Source organism: Bubalus bubalis, chromosome 1 (genome assembly GCF_019923935.1).
Source record: "Bubalus bubalis isolate 160015118507 breed Murrah chromosome 1, NDDB_SH_1, whole genome shotgun sequence".
Classification (NCBI taxonomy): Eukaryota; Metazoa; Chordata; class Mammalia; order Artiodactyla; family Bovidae; genus Bubalus; species Bubalus bubalis.
The window spans coordinates 7,291,579-7,309,905 of NC_059157.1; the positions used below are offsets into that span (position 1 = coordinate 7,291,579).

General features: G+C 49.8%; 1 long non-coding RNA gene and 1 pseudogene across 1 annotated transcript; one reads left to right on the forward strand and one right to left on the reverse strand.

The window, feature by feature from the left end:
- Positions 1 to 293: 293 nt before the first annotated feature.
- On the reverse strand, positions 294 to 17,757 carry LOC112581752. The gene is made up of 4 exons (XR_003106390.3): positions 17,524 to 17,757; positions 16,913 to 16,957; positions 8,684 to 8,873; positions 294 to 6,579 (listed from the first exon to the last, which is right to left on the reverse strand). It is a non-coding gene; the product is annotated as an uncharacterized LOC112581752 (long non-coding RNA).
- On the forward strand, positions 14,441 to 14,557 carry LOC112587364 (annotated as a pseudogene).
- Positions 17,758 to 18,327: the final 570 nt, after the last annotated feature.

An 18,327-nucleotide genomic window follows, 5' to 3' on the forward strand; every position in this document is an offset into this window, starting at 1 on the left:
GTCTGGCCTCTACCTCCATGGGCTTACTGGGCCGGCAGCTGAAGAGGTGGAGGGAAAGACAGGTTCAGAAAGTGAAAGGTCCGAAGGGTCCCACATGAGGATAAAGGATGGGGTCTCGGCGGCCAGCACTGGACCCCCGGCTCCCTCTCGTCCTTTCAGGCACCTTACATGCCACACGGGACGTGGTAAATAGAATCTCTTGTCCAGGGCACAGGGCTGAGCAGTGAGAGCCAGACCCAGGGCAGCTGCCTCTGGCCGCTCAGGATGGGACTCAGAGGGACAACAGCCCAGCCGCTGACCCCAGGCAGATCACTTACCCGTCTGAGGCCGGGGTGCTCATCTGTAAAATGAGAGTAATGATTTGACAGAGCGGTTGGCAGGATGAAGTTAGGTGATATATTTTCAACACAGCACATTATATGGTAAAAACTAAACGAGAACCAGCATTTTGGCTGTTATCTTCATCATTGTAAGATGATTTCTCTTATTTTTCTGGCTTCATGTTGCTTGTGTTGTTCTCCCAGTGGCTCCTCTAATCTCAGGGTGCCCCCAAGCTTAATAACCAGCACTCTTGGGGGCAGAAACATTTTGCATCACTCCCTGCCCAAAGCTTCCTGCATCACCTGGGGGCCCTGCAGGAAGCGAGGGAAGAAGCCTGTGGTCGGAGAGCGCCCCCTTCAGGTCTAGGTAACGACTTCCTCTCCCCAGTGCAGTGTTAGGTCCAGAGCAGCCAACAGAGCACGGTTTAGTGCATGGCTCGAGGAAGCACATTCACCTTAATCCGTCCACAAGCACCCGTGGGCCATGTACACACATCAGGGAGACCCAGATCCTCGTCAGGTCTATGGGACGCCTCCCTGAGGACACGCCATAAGCTTGCAACAGCCAGCCGACGCTGCGAATCTGACACCCCCTCCCATCTGATTCCAGGCGGGTGTGACCTAAAGGAGACTCGTGTGCGCCAGCCAATCATCCCCTAGCAATCTCACCTCTGCCGCTGGGTTTCCGGGTTTTATTTGTTGCCGGGGAGGGCGTACTTGGCGGAGACAGCAGGAGGAGAGTCAGGGAACACATAGAAGGCAAGGAGATTGGAGGGGCACGTGGCCCCAGGGACTCTCTGATGCGAGCATCTGGTTATATGTAAGCTGGGGAAGGAGACCGTGGGCCCTGGGGCAGGGGTTCCCAGGGATGAACAAGAGTGCACTGTCCCCCTGGGAACTGCCCGAGTCTGGGCCTGGCCTGGCCGGGAGAGGCCAGCTGGCAGGCAGGGGCTCCTGGACACTGCACTGCCAGGGTCCAGCCTGCTCCAAATAAAGATGCCCATTTGCCCAAAGGTGTATCTCATAATATTGGGGAACCTGCAATGCCCGCAGGACTACGGATGGCACGGTAGTTCCTGGGGAGGCCAGAGCCCAGAATGGCCACTGGCAGGGCCCAGCAGAGGTCACTGGGAGGACCTCTCCAGGCTCTGTATCAGAAGCCCAGTGCAGGGTTGCTGGAGCTGGAAGACGCCCGCTGGGCAGGGCCGAACCTGTCCACACAGGCCTGTGGTGGACAGTGCCCAAGGGCAGGCTGTGACTCAGCACCCGAGCCTCCTGGAGTTGGTCTCCACAGCTCAGACTTACGGGGACAGCCCAGGCCAAAGGTGGGGACCTCTGGGGTCTCTCGGCAATGCCACCATGCTCCAGGGTCCTCCACGCTCCAAAACAGGGGTACCGGAGCCACCGATGCCAGATCTCAGGGGACCTCTGGGGAGTGATTCGGGGAAGCCCTTCAGTGAGAGTTACCTGGGAGACCTGCCAGGTAACTGGGCTCCAACCCGATCGACCTCCCCACTCCGCGCTGAGTTCCAGGGTGTCGCCTGCTGGGCTGGCTTGGTTGCTGTGTGCACAGCCAAGAGGTACAGGATTCCCGAGGTGGGAGGCTCAGGGGACAGACCTGTACCTGCGCCCCCCATTCCAGGATGGGTAGCCAGGCTCCTGGGGGGACACTCTGGACGCTCGTGCTCCAAATCAGAGTCTCGTTTACTACATCCAGTTGTATGTAGATAGATATATACCACTTATGCATATATATATACACACAAAGAAACAAAAACTGCACAGCAACCAATATAGCAATACACAGACTACTTCATCACCAGTCTGAATTTAGTAATATTTTACCCCATTGTTAATTTACAGATTTAATGCAATTCCAGAGTTGGCAGGTAGCTATGTGGTTGACTACCTCCTGTATTAATGGTGGCTTTGAAAAGCTGTCCAAGCCTGTGGAAAGTTACTTGGCACTATCTATAAGGAATCATAAAAATATTAAAGCCCTTTGGCCCGTACTCTTATTTCTGGGAATCTATCTTAAGGAAATAATCCGAACTATAAGAAAAACCGGATGCTCACAGTTGCTCACTGCAGTATCTATAACGATGAAAAATTGGAAGCAAATTGAGTGCTAACTAATAGAGTGATCATGGTACATTATGGAAAGAATATCATGCAGATATTAGAATTACTGCATAATAACTTCAATGAACAAAATACAATTCAAGTCTCTATTGTTACAACTGGTAAAAATCTCAGAAGCTAAAAGTTCAAAAAATTATACTTTACAAGTTGGAGTAGTAGGTGGCTATCTCCTTTCTGAATGTGCTCCACTTTTCCTGCTATAACGAGAGAAATTAAAACCAGGGCAAAGTTGAATTAGAAAAGTGTACTTTGATCTTTGTGACTGAAGTAACTACATGAAAAGGAAAGGCAAGAAGATTTGGCCTGCCAGCTATCACTGTTCACTTGTTAGATTTTTTTTTTTCCCCTTAATTGCAGACACAGTACTGAAGAAGAAAAAAAATTCTTGAACATTTTTGGAACATCTTGGAAACCGAACCGATTAAATGATAGTGAACATTCTATCTCAAAGCAGCCACTGCAGAGAGCGGCCGGGGCTGCACGTCCACGGGGCTTTGGCCAAGCATTAGGGGGTGCGGGGTGAGCCGCCTTCCCACCAAGGGTGGACTCAGGGAGGGCAGTGCTCAGGTGGACACTGGCCTCAGGGGATCGGAGGCTTTGCTGGATCGTGAGAGGACGCTCGTGGAAGAGTCCTACTTGGGATAAAGACCTGTGTTTCCAATCTGCCTCCACAATGTCCCCATCAAAAGCATCCTGCTGAACTCTGTGCGTTTCTCTGTTGCTGCTTAGTTACTGAGTCATGTCTGACTCTCTGCAACCCCAGGGACTGGAATTTCCCAGGCAAGAAAACTGGAGTGGGTTGCTATTTCCTTCTCCAGGGGATCTCCCTAATCCAGGGATCGAGCCTGCATCTCCTGCATTGGCAGGCAGATTCTATAACCACTGAGCAACCAGGGAACCCTTTATATATTTCTATAAGTCATCTCAAATTCCCACTGAACAAGATGATTACCTATATAAGTAAGACATCTAGATTTAAACAACAACAAGAATTTACTGTATGTCCAGCCCTATCAAAGATGTGTGTAGACTCTTCAACAAGGTGCTGCCCTCACGTCGGTCTGGGAGACTGCAGATGAGGGGATAAATGTAAGCAAAGAAATGAATGAACGGAGACCAGAGTTCTACTAGACAAAGGAGGAGCAGAAGCTGAGAAGAGAGGGCACAGGGAGAGTCATCCACAGAAAAAAAGACATCCTGGGAAGACAGGGAGCCCATGGACCACAGAACCCCCAGAGACATAAGAGCATCACTGGAAACCAGATTGAGCTTTGGTTTGGCTTCATGGTCCTGCTTTCTGTTTGGGCAAACTAGGAAGCCCCGTTTTGATCCAAGGGCAAACACTTCTTGTTCCTTTTGGTTTATGGGAGAAATTTCAATCACGTCCTTAGGACAGCGCAACACTCAGGTTGTCATTTCTTTGAAAGATACAGGAGACAGGCGAGCAGCGGAGTCAGGGCCTTCTGCCCACCGCCCTGCCGGCTCCGAGCCCATCAATCTCGAGTGGCTGGCACGCTCAGCTTCTACTGTCAGGCTGCTGAATATGGCTTCGGCCCCGGGTCAAAGATTACACGAAAGCTTAAACGGACGCTAAAATTATTCTGGTCTTTTTTTATTGCTTGAATGATGAACTAAGATATCATTTCTGAAGGATATGGCCTGGATTTTTATTACTGTGCAGATAAGTGGCTCATGCTGTCAAATTAAAAAGCTGTGCTATCTTTTCCAAGAGTTCATATGACACTGGGACAGGGACATCACTGAGTTTTCTTAAAAAATAAAAAAAGAATTGAAGACCACATGGGAATTTCTGTGTCCATCAGTCAGCATCCATAGGGTATCAACTTGATGTGATGCACTATGCTGACAAAGCAGGTTAATACACACATGTGCACACACCTACAAATATTACACACACACACACACACGACAGGAGCCCAGCTCCCAGAGTGCTCTGAGCAAGTCTCTTAGATCAGAGGGAGCACAAAGTAAAGACAGGGAGGCCAGTCCTGTGTGTGCAGGTGGGTGAATCAGAGCTGACACGTGGCAAAGCCACGAGCGCCAATCCACAGCAAGGCCAGGCGATCTTCCACCCACCTCCCCCCACGATCCGCCCAGCCCCTCACCTGCCCCCATCATTCTGACACCCTCCCCCACTCCCCAGCGTGTCAGGAACCCCCTGCCAGGGCCCCGTACAAGCTCCCCCACTGTCATAGACATCTCTGTGACTGTTCCTTCACGTTCCTTTGGCTTTCCCCCAATGCCACAGTCCAAGGAAGGCCTTCCCTGGCCACCCCATCTCTCTATAAAAGCCCCCCACCCTCGGATCTCTGTTCCTTGTATTATTTTTGCCCTCAGCACCTGCTGCTGTCTATCAGAGCATATGGTGTATTTATCTACATTGCTACCATCCTTCTCCTTTGCGAAAGCCCCGTGAGGAGGGCAAGACATGTTGTCCGTTTAGCTCCTGCCCCATCCCTGGAGCCTTGAACAAGCCCAGAACGTGGCGGGTGTCATAGGGTCACCGGGTGTTATCAGGAGAACGTGCGCAAGGGCCCTTCTGTGTTCCTTGGGCTGCCAGGTGCTTCGCGTAAGTCACGTGTTGGAACCCTCGTAGCAGTTCCGTGGGGCAGATGCTATTTTAGGAATTTAAATGTTTGTCCTTAAGCCCACGGGATGTTTTGGGTCCTTCTCAGGGGAGTTTCCCAACAGCTTTCACAGGGCAGTGCCCGTCACTTGGTAAATTTTCCCTGGCCTGAGGACGGGGCCCCGCTGTTGCGTAGACACTCAGCCAGGTGTTTCAAACTGCAGATACGTTCATTCACTGCGAGAGAAAGTTGCCCCACGGTGGGAGAGGACATGAGCAAACCTATGGCTGATTCACGTTGATATCTGGTAGAAACTAGCACAACACTGTCAAGCAAGTATCCTTCAGTTAAAAATTAATGAATTTTTAAAAAGATTCAAGAAAAAAAGCTGCCCCATAAACAGGCATGAGAACCACAGGCTGTGGACGGTCTTTCCTCCGTAGCCAGACCCACGGGAAACCACACCATTGGTGGCATGGTACAGCCCTCCAGCATCCTTCTCGGGGTTAGGACCCCACCTGAAGCCTGGAGCATGCAGGGCCAGGTCCAATCCCCTCAGCCCCAGGCAGCGCTGGAGGGAGGGCTGGCCCTGCTCCTGGCCCCCCATTTCCCTTCTCTTGCTTCTCTGCCCCTCTCTGCCCCCGAGCCTGCTTGGACCCCCCGGGCTCTCATGCCTGCAGGCTTCCAGTCGGATTCCAGCTGGAGGCACTGGCAAGACAGAAAAAGGGCAGAAAGAGCCCGGTGTTTCCCCAAACTGCCCACAGCAAGGCCATCATCAATCTGGCAGTGGCTATGGGGCCCAATGACGTCCTCTCCTCTCAGGCCTCCCCCCAGAGGCTCCCTGCTGTATGAAAGCTCTGGATGCTTCACCTGCTCTGTTGGTTCACTCTTAGGTCAGTGTAGCCCTATCTTTGTCTGTTTACTGTTAATCTGTTTACTGAAGTCTCTTCCATTAACCCCTCAAGGGCCATCTGACTTCTCCCAGGACCCAGAGATACGCAACGTTGCAGCCAGCGTTTAACTTGAGACTCCACTGCCTGCAGGTCCGTCAGCTGACCAGCTCTGGGACCGATTCACGGAGGCCTTTCCAGACCAGCGCTGAACATCAGAGCCTTCTCTGATGATGGAACTGCCCTTGGTCTGCCCTGTCTAAACTAACGGCCACAGGCCACATGGTCTCTTGAGCACTTGAAACGGGACAAGTGAAAGGGAACTGATTTTTTTATTTTATTTTGTCTTTTAACTAATGTTGACTTAAACCGCCACATGTGGCCACCATATTGGACAGCCCAGGGCTAACCATTTACTCAGTGAACTTACTGCCAGCCTGGTGGTTCCTTGTCTTTCAAATGACGTATCTGTGTCTCATCTCTCCCATCCAAGTACTAACCAGGCCCAACCCTGCTTAGCTTCCGAGATTGGACGAGATCGGGTGGTTGCTATGGCCATAGACTGTGTCTCATCTCTTACAGTAGCAGTTTTCCTAATTTCCAAGTTTTTGGTGGGAAACTCGCCATCGTGCCCAGGACCTACAACAACATCATCCAAAAGGTTAGACAGCATGGTAAAGGGGGCTGTGCCAAGGGAGTTATGAGAGCACAGAACCCAGAGGACCACTGGCCCTCCTGCAGGCGGGACACATGGAGCCATGTGACACAGGGCCTGCTTCCCAGGTCCCCATCTCCGCCCTGCTTCTGTTGGGCAAGTGCCACAAAAAACTCCCCTTTTATCCAAATAGGAAGGAATTCAGTAAATAAATAATAATGTAGCAGTAGGGAGCGAGTTCAGGCTTCCCTGGTGGCTCAGACAGTAAAGAATCTGCGTGCAACGCAGGAGAAGACCTGGGGTCGATCCCTGGGTCAGGAAGATGCCCACAGGAGGGCATGGCAGCCCACTCCAGTATTCTTTCCTGGAGAATCCCCATGGACAGAGGAGACTGGCGGGCTACACAGTCCATGAGGTCGAAAAGAGTCAGAAACGACTGAATGACCAAGCACAGCACAGGGAGTGAGTTCAGAGGGGAGGAGTGATTGCTGACCAGGGAAGTGGGGGCACGGCCGGGAGGAGGTGCAGGGCACCCCCAGGCCTGGCTCTGACCCCCTGTCCGGAGCCCGCTGCCCATAGGAAGCACTCACTCTGCCCTCTCCTCCACCAGGGGAGCTCACAGGACAGGCCAGCAGGTGTCATGCTTTTGAAAGGGAAACCAGTCTCTGAAAACCTGGAGCCCAGGGGCCACAACTACTCACACCCGCGTGCCTTGGAGCCAGTGCTCCACAATGAGAGAAGCTGCTGCAACGAGAAGCCTGCACATGGCAGCTACAGAGGAGCCCCTTTGTCACGACTAGAGAAAAGGCCACGCGGCGATGAAGACCCTTGTCAGGACTAGAGAAAAGGCCACGCGGCGATGAAGACCCTTGTCAGGACTAGAGAAAAGGCCACGCGGCGATGAAGACCCTTGTCAGGACTAGAGAAAAGGCCACGCGGCGATGAAGACCCTTGTCAGGACTAGAGAAAAGGCCACGCGGCGATGAAGACCCTTGTCAGGACTAGAGAAAAGGCCACGCGGCGATGAAGACCCTTGTCAGGACTAGAGAAAAGCCCACGCGGCGATGAAGACCCTTGTCAGGACTAGAGAAAAGCCCACGCGACGATGAAGACCCTTGTCACGACTAGAGAAAAGGCCACGCGGTGATGAAGACCCGGCACAACTGGAAATAAATACAATTATAAAAGAAAAAAGACCTCTTTTTACAATAGCTACTCCATTATATTCACAATCTAGGTCATCTAGATGTGTCATCTAGAATTAGATGGGTCATCTAATTCTAACTGTAAAACAGAAAGAAAGAAGGAGATTTGTGGTCCCTCGGGCAGTGAAAGAGAATATTTGTTTTCGAAATTAATTCTGCAATTTTTATCACGGAAGCCTTGATTTTTAGTACTTAATGATTAGTTAGTGCCTCTATATTTTCTGTTCAGTTTTGCAATAATATTTGTTAGGTATTACACATACTATATCCCCAGCTGTCTTGATGTATCCTTAAAGAGTTTAAAATCTAGATGTAGCAACAAGATGGATGCACCTAAAACGATCAAAAAAGAACCCAAGACGGATAGATCTGCATCCCAAGGAGGTCAAGAAGCAGGAGATTTTTATGTAAATCTGCTTATGACTTTCAGAGACTGGCTTCCCTTTAAAAAGCATGATGTTGTTGTTTAATCGCTAAGTCGTGTCCTACTCTTGGAAACCCCATGGATTTGTAGCCCTCCAGGCTCCTCTGTCCATGGGATTTCCCAGGCAAGAATATTGGAGTGGGTTGCCATTTCCTTCTCCATTAAAAGCATAATACTGAGGGACGATCCCACAATCCAAATCATGAAGTGCACTTTATGAAGGCAACACATTGTGCAATGATTCTAAAAACTGACCTTTTTAGGTCAGTTTTTAGGCTTCGTTCATGACGTCTTAAGGAATTTAAATCAAAGAATAATTTTCAAAACATGTTTCATAACCACTGAAATAACACTGTTATTCAAGGAAGTTAAAAAAAAAGTACAGAGACACCTTAAAAATCGCTTGCCGGTGTGATATCAGTGGATAAGCCGGTTGGACAACTTTGCTTTTAGACTCACCAGCCTGGAAGGCACATGCTACACCAGACGCTCACACGCTTGTTGACTCGCGGCCGGGAGGCCACTGTTGCAGCTCGATTGGTTCCTGTGGACGCCAAGCATACTTCAGTTGCCCGGGTGGTTGACACAGATTCAAGAGGAATGTGACAGAGAGGACACCCAATCCTTTTTCATCCCAGGATGGCAGAACCTGGAATGGTTAAGGACACAGCCTTAGGAGTCCGTGATGAATCAGTTTCCTGGCTCTTCCACTGTTCAGCCATGTGATCCTGGGTAAGCAACTGACTCAGCTTCGTCATCTGGAACATGGAGACCGCGGAGAGTTTAGCTATGAGACGTGTGGGGCCTGGCACATGGTACACACGCCGTCTGAAGGCTACCTGAATTGTTTCTTAAAGAACACACCAGTCAGGGACTTCCCTGGTGGTCCATTTAAGACTTCACCTTCCAATGCGGAGTGGGGGTGAGAGTCGGATCCCTGGTTGGAGAGCTAAGATCCCACATGTGCCTCGAAGCCAAAAAACCAAAACATAAAACAGAAGCTGTGTTGTAACAAATTCAACAAAGGCTTTAAAAAAGATCTGCATCCAAAAAAAAAAAATCTTTAAAAAAAACACACAAAAGAATACACCAGTCCACACGGGACAGTGGTCTCTGGACCCTCTTCCACAAGACACAGCCAGTTGAATGAATCAGCTGGAAAAAAGAAAAGGTGAGGGGTGACAGTCTGGTGAGCATCTCTTACATCCCCGGACATGCCACTTCCGTCCACACGCATTTATGATCTGTTCTCTTTCTGCTCTGCATGACTCAGAGCCACAGCACCCTCAAGGCAGACAGCCTCCAGGATGGACGCAACAGACTGCAGTCACTGGGTCGGGGTTCTCCATCTCTGAGTCTCCGTGCACGGAGGACAACGGCAGAGCCCAGGGGAGGGAGGAGGGGGCCAGAGGCCTGAGCGAGATGGAGAGAAACGCCGCCTCCCCCAGGCGTTGCATTCCTGAATCAACCCTGGGACGTTTCTGCGGCCACTGGGCCTTTTAGGAGAGCAGCTGCTGAGCGGGACACTTCAAACCTGAGCAACGGGCTCCCCTGGTCGCTCAGCGGTCAAGAATCCGCCTGCCGGTGCAGGAGACACGGGTTCAATCCCTAGTCCGGGAAGATTCCGCGTGCTGCGGGGAAACTGAGCCTGTGAGCCATAACTACCGAGCCTGTGCTCTGGAGCCCAAGAGTCACAACTGTTAAGCCCACGAGTGGCCGCTGCTGAAGCCCGTGCAGCCTACAGCCTATGTTCCGCAACAAGAGAACCCACCGCAATGAGAAGCCCCCACCCTGCAATAGGGAGCAGCCCCCACTCTCTACACCTAGAGAAAGCCTGCTCAACAGTGAAGACCCAGCCCAGCCATAAATCTATCAAATCAATAAATTAAAAAAGCCCTGAGTGATGAATGAACAAGTCTTCCTGTAGAGCACAGGGAACTCTGCTCAATGGTATGTGGCAGCCTGAATGGGAGGGGAGTCTGGGGGAGAATGGATCCATGCATATGTATGGCTGAGTCCCTCTGCTGTCCACCTAAAACTATCACAACACTGTTAATCAGCTATACTCTGATATAAAATTTAAAAAAACTAAAAAACCCGAGTGATGTTTTTACCCCAATAATCTTGGTTGTCTGCTACAGGAGCCTCGTGCAAATCTACTTGGAATCTTTGTCGTGTTCAGCTGGGGAACAATATCCTCCCCACTGCTCTGAAAACCTGAGGGCAGAAGCCTTGTCTTCTGGCTTTTTTACCAATTCCCCATCTGGCACTGTGCTTAGGACAGGCTGGCACTTGGCACATAGGTTTTGACTGCTGAATCAGATCCTAGAAACCCATAACAGAACCATTCAAATAGTTCAGCGGCACACCGGTGCGGTGCATTTGCAGCTCTCCCCTGGGAAGGGCTAGGGGATGTGCTGGGGACAGGTAGTGGCTGTGAGAAGGCTCTTCAAGTGTCAAAAACCCATCAGGTCAAAAACCCATGAAGCCTCACCATCACCAGCCTCTTGCTCCTCACTGCTGTGCACTGGGGCCTGGATCCAGCATCACTGACTGGCAGACAACAGAGGAGCTCTGAAATTCATCCAGGTGCCTCCTCACAAGAAACTGCAGAAGGACTTTAGAGCCTAGACCCTTGTTAGAGCATGCATGCTAAGTCGCTTTGGTTGTGTCCAACTCTCTGTGACTCCATGGACTATAGCCCACCAGGCTCCTCTGTCCGTGAGATTCTCCAGGCAAGAATACTGGAGTGGGTTGCCATGTCCTCCTCCAGGGGATCTTCCAGACCCAGGAACTGAACCCATGTCTTCTGTGGCTCCTGCATTGCAGGCAGATTCTTTACTGCTGAGCCACTGGGAAAGTCCCACCCTTGTTCGTAGGCTCCAGCGAACTGCCGTTGCTGATAAGTGACTATTTGAAACATCACTGCTCAGTATAACTGGCCTGACTTTGGATTTCAGACTGATCTTTAAGAAGGAAAAAAATGTTAAGTGATTATAGGAACACAGCACTGTCTGACTGACACAACCAGTATTTCCAGTCTTGAATCATTCCACACTTGAACCTCAAACCATTAGGTGTCTGATTTATGAAAAGAAAATGAACTAGATTGACAACTGGATAAACCCTGTCATGGGCTGGAAAAACAGGGTAATCAGTATCTTCAGATTCTTCCCCATCTATTCTTTGTATATAAATCTTATAAATCTTTCTTGTAAATCTGTGGAGATGTTTGTTGGAACTTGCAAATTCATTGCATATGCCCTTAACCACATTTAACTCAGATTTTCAGGCTAGTCAGTTGTCTACTTCTGAAGTTTCATGGCTCTGTACAATCGTCGACTCTTGGGCTCCTTCCCTGATAAGCCTTTCATTCCATAGGTAAGGGCGGGCTGGAGAGAGGAACGCAGGGCCCCCGGGCCCATTTGCTCTATTACAGCCAAGATGAGCCTTCATGGGGTCCCACCCTTCCCTCCATCTGTCAGTCTATTCTGCTCCCAACTGTCGCCCCTCTTTCAATTATGGGCCACTTCTCAAGAGAAGAGCGTTCAGCCTGCCAGGAGTCATTCCCAGAAACATAGGTATTTTAGTTAATGACTAGCTCATTACTTCCAGAAAGGGGGGACAGCGCCTTGCGTCCTCTGATGAAGTCAGTTCCCTGCCAAAGACACAGCCACACAAGATGCCAGCCCCAGGGGTGCCTCTGTCACCTGGGACCAACCACTGGGAGACGGGGACTCCGAGCCATGGGGAATACAGCTGGCATCATGCCAGGCAGAGGGCAGTGCATGGTGGCGGTGCAGGAGGGTGGGAATGGTGGCCTCCAAGAGCTGGTATGTCCCCAGGGAGGGGGAGGAAGTGGCTCCACTGGGGGTCCCAGTGAGTTTAACAAAACAGTAAGAACCTGTGTCATTCCACAGGCTGAGATCAAAAGATCCTGAAGTCTGGGCTGATGGTCATAGCTCTTCTCAAGAGCAGCCAGTTAATCTCTTAAGCGCTCACCTGCTCTCATTTCAGCCCAACGTTGCAACACATCAGATACTTGCCTCTCACATGGCGAGTCTTCTTTCTTACTTTGCCTTACAACCTCAGACATCCTCTGAACACCCGCTGTGCCCGAAGGTCAGCGTTAGGTCTGCTTTGTGATTTTAGACAAAGGGTGGGGTTCATTCTGCCATGCTATGATGCTGACAGGGCACTCGTGTGAACTTAGCTTTTTAAAGTGCCTTCAGAGGTGTGTTTAGGTAGCATAGTAAATCTCAGCTGTAGATTGTCAAATGTAGGGCCATTTTTCATATGCTATCAGGGTGTTGATGGGAACAATGAGAATGTTAGCAACTTGGCACCAGAACTCCAGGGTGTGTAAAGGTGATCCATTAGATCACTGATTTGCCAGACGTTAGTTCCTACTACCTGTCAGGTACTTTAACCGGGTTCTGCAGTTACAACAAAGAGTGAGACCAACATTTCCCTTAAGAAAGTTACAGTCTTATTCTAGCTTGAAGGTACAAAACATTAAGTGAGTGCTTTGAGAAGCATACATGGGCATTATGCGAGCAGGCAAAGAGGACCTAACTCTGCAGTGGAGGAGGAAAGAGGCCTGAAAGGCTTTGTGGAGGCGCAGATGCTGAGCTGAGCGTGAAAGGATGAGGAAGACTTCAGCGACGGTCTTTGGGGGGAGGGGTGAAGTGGCAGAGTAGAGAGGACAAAGGAAAGAACATTCCAGGCAGAAGAGATGGTATATATAAAGACGGAAAAGCCAAAATTGGCATGAAAATGCAAAAGCTGAAAGTGTTATTCTCTCAGTCGTGTCCAACTCTTTGTGGACCACTGTAGCGCGCCAGGCTCCTCTGTCCATGGGATTTCCCAGGCAAGAATGCTGGAGGGCGTTGCCATGCCCTCCTCCAGGGGATCTTCCTGACTCGGGACCGAACCTGGGTCTCCTGCATTGCAGGCAGATTCTTTACCATTTGAGCCACCAGGGAGGCAAGAAACACTAGGTAAATCATCAGTGCTGTTGAGGCCAAAATGATGGGACACAGCTGGAGAGGCGGGAAGTGCCTGGGTCAGCGATGGGTTTTGAGGTGTAGCAGCACTGTTAGTTAATTTATCCTTTTCTGTGGCTACCTAGAGGGTGGATTTAGAGATGAGATGGGAAGAAAGGAGACCAGTTAGAAGTTCAGAAAGAGATGATGAGACCCTTGACCAATGACAGCACAGCTGGACAGGCTGTGATGAACTTGAGAGCTACTTAGGCATTAGAACTGGCATGCCCCGATTAGGATTAAAAGAGGGATGGAGGGGCAGTAAAGGAGAAGGAAATGGCAAGAGTAACTCAGGGGACTGGCTGGAATCACCAACTAAAAGAGGTTAGCATAAAAGAGAAATGTTAACCTCGTGTGTACGCTGAGAGCTCACATCGGGTGTTAACCTTGTGTGTACGCTGAGAGCTCACATCGGGTGTATGTTCAAGTGACAGGCATCGGGAATTTCACTGCCAGAGTCTAAATTTCAGGGAACACGTATGGACTAGCGGCACAGACTAGGGGACATCCACACACACGTGGGCTCAAAAAATGCACATAGTTGAGATTACCCAAGCAGAATCCATGAGAGCTGTTAGAATCAGGGGACTCAGGGACTTAGGAACCCCAACATTTAAATAGAAGGTGGAAGATGAACAGCCCATGAAGAAGCAGAGAAGGACGGGTTGAAAAGGTAAGGAAGAACAGGGAGGCAGGTCATTCAGAGGCGCTAACGGAGTAGGAGGTCTCAAGAAGGAGGAGGTGTCTCTGGGGTCATAAGCAGCAGCTTGGCACAGTGAATCAGGGATTAATCTGTGTTCATTTGGGCTTAAACTGGTAGACATTTGTTTACCATAATAAGAGCAGTTTCAGTGAAGGCAGGGTTGGAGGCATCCAGGAGTGGATTAGAGCCTGATAGCAATAGGGTGAGGGGAATAGTTGATGGAAATGATTGATTTATTATCTCAAGAACTTAGCTTAACAAGTAGGGGAGAGCAAATTGAGGGAGTCTAGGGTGGGATGTGGGGGTGGAAGAAGCTTGAATATATTCATTGATTTTGGGTGATTGTCAGTGCGACAGATTCAGAACATAGAATGGAGAGGGTATGATAGATAGGGGACACGGAAAAAGGAGAAAGGGGTGCAGTTAGGTGTAGAAATAAAGAAGGTGACCTTCAAAACCAGAGGCACTGCCAGGGCTATACCACCCTGAACGCACTTGATCACATCTGATCTTGGAAGCTAAGCAGGGTTGGGCCTGTTAGTACTTGGATGGGGGACCACCTGGGAATACTGGGCATTATAGGCTTAGTGATTGGAAGAAGGAAGATATGAATGGATCTGGAGGTAGATAAATTTTCAGGTAGGTGGATAAGAAGGTGAAAGAGATCACAGGAGCTGTTTATCATATTCGAGGCTGCCAACTGTCTTTTCTGATCACTCCTCCTGTGTTTGGGGAACTCCCCACATGATGAACCTTGCCTCCACAAGGTAGAAACCAAAATTCATTCTCCTGAGACCCCTTGCTGCTAAGATACAGGCTTGTGAATCTAGCTCCCATCAGTCAGATGCTCCTGCACCAGATGTTGGCTTGGGAGGAAGCAGCATAAGGAGGTAGGCACATACGGATTCCATGTTCTGACACATGAAAGAGAGGAGTGTTTATCTCTTCAGACACAACAGGAGCAGGACTTCTGATTCCTGGTTGTGAGCATGATTAGTACATGGGGTACGCTAAGGTTCGGATCCCAACATTGGTGTTTACTATCACAGCCCCCATTGCCTGGTTGGAACTGAGATTCCAAGGGCCCTCAGGTCCTTCCAGAGATTCTCTGAATTGCAAAATAACTTCTAACAAACATGGTATTCAACCAGATTGGATTCCGTTGTTTGTAACAAAGACCTCTGACTGATCCAGACATCAGGTCTAAAGGCATGAATTTTCTCAAGAGAGGAGACAGGTCATCTGCTGGGATGGAGAAGCGGGGGCTTAAGGAGTATGATAATGGTTTGGAGCAGCTGATGGGAACAACAGGAGAAGAAGCTGCCCCAAGACCAGCAGAAGAACTGATGGGAAGTGCGAGGGCCCAGCTGAGTTGCAGCCATGACTCTGGGTAGCCCTCGTCTTCATCATGTGTGATTTTCTTTCTCCAGCAGAACACAGTAGGGAGCAAGGGAATGGAAGGGGTGACAAGAAATCAGCAAAGAAGGATGGCTGGGGAGAAAAGGAAGGGGCAGATGGTGGCTGATAGTGAATAAAATGAAAGGAACCAGGGAATAAAAGTTTCTTTGAGCTAAAAGAGCAAGATACCTTGAGCTCATGAGAACGTTGGGAGAACAGCAAGCAAGCTGGGCCAGAAGTTGCAATGTTCACATATTAGACCTAAGAGGTAGAGAAAATTTAGGCTGTGGACAGAGTCAGAGGAGTGGAGGCTGAGCTACGCCATGGGCTGGATCCTCCATCCAGGTGGACGGTGAGATGTTCCAGGTTGCTGGCAGGAATGTGAGTGGAGGGGAAGTCCTTGGTATCAGGGCTCAAGGTCTGCGAATGGGGGCAGTGTCTGGGAGCTGTGTAGGTGAAGGTGGTGAGAAGGATGCAATGGGACAGCTTCACGTGATGATCTGACACCATGGACTGAGCTTTAACACTGGAAACATAACAGACCAAAAACAGCATCGGTGGGTAAATGTATTTAGAAAGGATCCACAGCCAGAACTGACCTTTAGGAAAGCCCATGTAGCAGCCACAAATAGGAAAATGGACCAGGACAGGGTGAAGGTGGCGATCAGTTTCCACTGTCCTTCAACTGGTGACGATTACCAGCAGAGATGAGATGTCCTAAGCGGTATCTGACCTCAAATTTCAAATGACCTAATCTGTCCAAGGACCTCCAGGATGTGAGGTTCCTTCAGACATTTGAGGATGTTCCCACATAACCCCAAGCTTTCCCTGGTTCAGGCTAATCACTCCCAGTTCCTTTAACTATACTTCACTCAACGTAGCCATTCTTCCCTGGAAAAACTTGGTTGTGATTGACGTCACCTTAAACCGTGGGACTCAGATTCAAGTGGAATTTCCCAAAGGCAATCTGACTAAAGGAGGCCGCCGGTGAAACTGTCCACTTGTCGTTCCACCAGCCTGAAGCTGAGCCAAGAGAACAACCCTGACCTCACTTCCCGTGACTCCCCGTCTTCTCTCCACACCCTTCACCCGCCCTTGTGCCCCAACAGAAATACGCTGCCAATGACAAGCAAGGAGAATGACGTGAATAATGACAAGGGGGTGATGACGAAGCTCACAGCGACCCAGCAGCAGCAGCACTCCCAGAACCACGACGGGTTTGGTTTCGTCTGTTTGTTTAACCTGCACCTGTTATATGTAGAACACAGAACGTGTGACTCGCTCAGGGACCTGCTACCCTAATCCCGGTTACTTCCCGCTTGGAGTCGGGAGCACAGGAAGCTGGGAGCATCACTGTGCCTCCCAGCGATGCCCACCGCCCCTGCACAGTGGCTGGCAGACTGGGCACTGTGACTCAGAGAAAAGGCACATGCCAAGAAAGCACCCAGCATCCCATTCGGCACTCTGCTGTTTGTTACTTTAAACCCTCTGGCTTCATAAGAAAGGAAACCCGTTTAAGAAATGTGCTCTGAATTCACTTACAAGTTACAAGCTGAGGTTTGTTTGATGTGGAATATCACCTCTTTTCTGAAAAACAAGCCAAGTTATCAAATATCAGACCATAATCTCATGGTCAGACTACCAGCTAAAGCAAAGTAAATCAAAGTTAATAATAAACAGGAGGAAACATAGTTTGGGGAATGTAAGGTTCAGGACTGCAGGATCTGGTTTGGGGTCATTCCTCTGCAGTGCCTCTACTAGTTAATGTTAAACATGGTAAAAATGAAATTAACGCGAGATTGTGAGATGATGTGGAGGACTGACAGCATGGAAAAGCAGACGAAATAGCAAATAAATTAACCCTAGGTAGTGAAAAGCACGTGAAATATTAGGCAAGACGTCTTCAAACGTTACAAAGCGAAGAAAACTAGAGACAACATATCCCACAGGAGCTGGAGAGGGAGGGAGGTGGTTTATGCAAAGATCATTCAACTGAGACCTGAATTCTAGTCTTTAACACTCCCTAAGTTAGTGTGGGCAAGGAAGGAAGGGAGTGACAGAGAGGGAGGGGAGGGGGAAGAGAGGAAGGAAGGAAGGAAAGAATGGAGGGACAGAGGGAAGGACAAGGAAAAGGTCCTTGGAGGAAGAGTCACCAGTGGTTTATCCCCGTCTAGGGCTTGTCCAGACACTCCACAGGCGACGTTGGCAGAAACGAGCCAACGCAGGACACAGGGGAACAAATTGCTGTGCAATGCTGCGCTTCCCTGGGCAAGCTGTCCACATTCTGGAGAGTTCTGTGCCGGACTGTGAGATGCACTGTGACAGAAATGGTCCTGGTGAGTCACCCTTCCCACCATCTGCGCAGGGCAGCCCCTCCTATATTGACTCTGGACGTGCCCCTGGGTTTGCCCCAGCCAGCACGACACCAGCACATGGGCTGTGACACATTGGAACGTGTCCTCCTGAAACACTGCTGCTGCTGGAGGAGAAGGTCACTGGACCCCAGGAGACTCAGAGGCCACACGCCTGCCCCGGGGTCCAGCTGCCCCAGTGTGCAAGCAAGCCCATGCCAGACCAGCAAGGGAACCCTCCCACCCACAGACCCGTGAGGAGTGTCAAAGGTTATTGTTTGAAGTCACTATGTGCTTGGTGTCTGTTACGCAGCAAGAGACATCTGATACAATCTGGAAAGATCAGACCAGAGGACTAAAACTTTCTCATTAAGAAAACGTTCCTAAAATTCTAGAGCTGTGAAATCCTAGTATGTGCTCAGCCTCACTGACAACCCGGACTGCCACCGTGACTGCCCCACGAATTTCCCCCTCAACCGCCAATAAGTTATAGGCAGGAGAAGAGGTGGAAGATGAGTTCTCTGATAACCCTCGGAGTTTCGACATTCCCCGGGTTGTAATCTATCTTCTCCTGAATGCTCACAACTTTGTCCCTGTGACCTCTGT